The sequence below is a fragment of the Oncorhynchus nerka genome, linkage group LG24 (assembly GCF_034236695.1).
Source record: "Oncorhynchus nerka isolate Pitt River linkage group LG24, Oner_Uvic_2.0, whole genome shotgun sequence".
In the NCBI taxonomy this organism is placed as follows: Eukaryota; Metazoa; Chordata; class Actinopteri; order Salmoniformes; family Salmonidae; genus Oncorhynchus; species Oncorhynchus nerka.
In genome coordinates, this window is record NC_088419.1 from 100,711,915 (window position 1) to 100,714,802 (window position 2,888).

Below are 2,888 nucleotides of genomic sequence, written 5' to 3' on the forward strand. Positions count from 1 at the left end.
GTGTGTGTGTACGGTAGTGTTTCCTTCCAAAGTCAAACACCATGTATTTAATATTAGATGGGATGACTCACACCAGTAAAATCATTCAGAGCCGGTCCGTGCTCCATCTCATCCCCTTCGAGAAGACTGACCAAAGCAGTATGGTCAGCATATTTGATCAGGTGTCGCCCTGGGAACCCGACTCCGGCAGCTGTCTATAGACAGTAAGTATAGTATTGGTGAAAGAACACTGCCCTGTGGGGTTCCAACTGAAGCAGTGCCCACCTCAGAGAGTGTGTTGCCAACTCCTAACTACTGAGGCCTATCAGTTAGGAAGTTGGTGATCCGTGTCTCCTCAGTCTGTCCACGAGGACCAATGGATTGATTGTGTTAGAAGCCGAGAGAAATCTGCAAACATGATACACACGTGGGTTTTACTGCCCTACAAATGCATGTACACCATATGTAAGAGCGAAAGGATGGCATCATCTGTCTCTCTCTCTCTGACCGGTAATGCAGATTGGAGGGGGTCAACAAGGTGACTGGTGGTGTTGATGATGTATGCAGATTGGAAGGGGTCAACAAGGTGACTGGTGGTGTTGATGATGTATGCAGATTGGGTCAACAAGGTGACTGGTAGTGTTGATGATGTATGCAGATTGGGTCAACAAGGTGACTGGTGGTGTTGATGATGTATGCAGATTAGAGGGGGTCAACAAGGTGACTGGTGGTGTTGATGATGTATGCAGATTGGAAGGGGTCAACAAGGTGACTGGTGGTGTTGATGATGTATGCCTTGATCTTTTCAAGGGATTTAATTAAGAGATTTAATTAAGGTCAGAGTGACAGGTCTGTAATCATTTTATGCAGACGGATAGTTAGCATCTGAACGGGTTAGGGCAGCTACCACCTTCTCAAATTAAATAACATTTTATTTGTCACATATACATGGTTAGCAGATGTTAATGCGAGTGTAGCAAAATACTTGTGCTTCTAGTTCGACCATTGCAGTAATATCAACAAGTAATATAACCTAGGAATTTGTTAGAAATAACAACCAAAACGGCACAGTTTCCTAGGAACGCCGACGGCGGCCATCTCTGGTTTCCTAGGAACGCGGCGGGCGGCCATCTCTGGTTTCCTAGGAACGCGAGCGAGGCGGCCATCTCTGTCGGCGCCGGGAGTTCATGTACTTAGTTTGAATGTAGCTGGCACTCTGACATGTACATGTTTGTTTTGCGTTTACAATCAATTCTATTATTTTATTAATACACGGTAAGTACCTATAAACAGTTGGTGAAAATCAGTAATGCTTTTAATTTGAAACCCAAAAGGGGCGTGTTCTCAGGTAAAAGTCTCAACGGGATCCTTGTGTCCATTCATCCTAACTCTGATGTCAACCCATTCATCCTAACTCTGATGTCAACCCATTCGTCCTAACTCTGATGTCAACCCATTCGTCCTAACTCTGATGTCAACCCATTCGTCCTAACTCTGATGTCAACCCATTCGTCCTAACTCTGATGTCAACCCATTCGTCCTAACTCTGATGTCAACCCATTCGTCCTAACTCTGATGTCAACCCATTCATCCTAACTCCTGATGTCAACCCATTCATCCTAACTCTGATGTCAACCCATTCATCCTAACTCTGATGTCAACCCATTGAACTCTGATGTCAACCCATTCTCAACTCTGATGGTTAAAATGTCAAGTGGAGATGGTTAACTCTGATGTCAACCCATTCTGTCCTAACTTGTCAACCCATTCGTCCTAACTCTGATGTCAACTTACATTTCCTAACTCTTGATGTCAAATCCTAACTCTGATGTCAACCCATTGAAGTTGAACATCTCAACGGTTAAATTAAGGAGATGGTTAAGGTAACCCATATTTCAACCCTCTCAAGGTTTAAAAATCCTTCTTTAACCCGTCTCCTCCCCTTCATCTACATGTCTCCTCCCCTTCATCTACATGTCTCCTCCCCTTCACCTACATGTCCCTCCCCTTCATCTACACTGATTGAAGTGGATTTAACAAAGTGACATCAATAAGGGATCATAGCTTTCACCTGGATTCACCTGGTCAGTCTATGTCATGGAAAGAGCAGGTATTTTTCATGTTTTATATACCCAGTGTATATATTCACATTGTTTCGGTAGATTTTAATTCACCCTTTATTCAAAAAGGGAAAAAGGAAAATAAACAACTATATAAGAATGATATGTTACCAAGGATTCAAATAACGTGTCAGTTCCATCTTTATTTTCCATGTCCTCTCTCTGACTTTGGTCATGATTACATCTCTGTGTGGGAAGAATGTCAGGGTTGTTTCCCAACATAGTCACATGTTTTATTCTGTAGCACTGCCTCAAAACATCCACAGATCCACTACATATGATGGCATACCTGCCCTCTGCAATATACGACAGCATGAAAACATATTTAAAATAATTGTCCCTTCTGACATTTCTGAATCTACAAGTTGGGGAAACAACCACGTAAAAATAAAAAGCGGTACATTGAGAATTATTCTGAATCAGGCCATGAATCATTTCAGGTCTAAATGTTCACATCAGCATTTCCAACATGGCCAGATGACTTCAGCATCAACATTTACTTAGAGAAATATCACATGCTGTACGGAATATAGAAAAAACAGGCAATCCCCTCAAATTAAACACTACTTTAGGACCCCAACTCCACCCTTATCCCACACTACTTTAGGACCCCAACTCCACCCTTATCCCACACTACTTTAGGACCCCAACTCCACCCTTATCCCACACTACTTTGGGACCTTACTCCACCCTTATCCCACACTACTTTAGGACCTGTATCCCCCACTACTTTAGGACCCACACTACTTTAGGACCCTTATCCCACACTACTTTAGGACCCCAACTCCA

The 2,888-nt window shown here is 42.9% G+C and overlaps 1 long non-coding RNA gene across 1 annotated transcript; it reads right to left on the reverse strand.

Moving 5' to 3' along the window:
* Positions 1 to 2,222: 2,222 nt before the first annotated feature.
* Positions 2,223 to 2,888, reverse strand: LOC135564417 (uncharacterized). Its single transcript, XR_010461003.1, has 2 exons — positions 2,855 to 2,888; positions 2,223 to 2,779 (listed from the first exon to the last, which is right to left on the reverse strand). It is a non-coding gene; the product is annotated as an uncharacterized LOC135564417 (long non-coding RNA).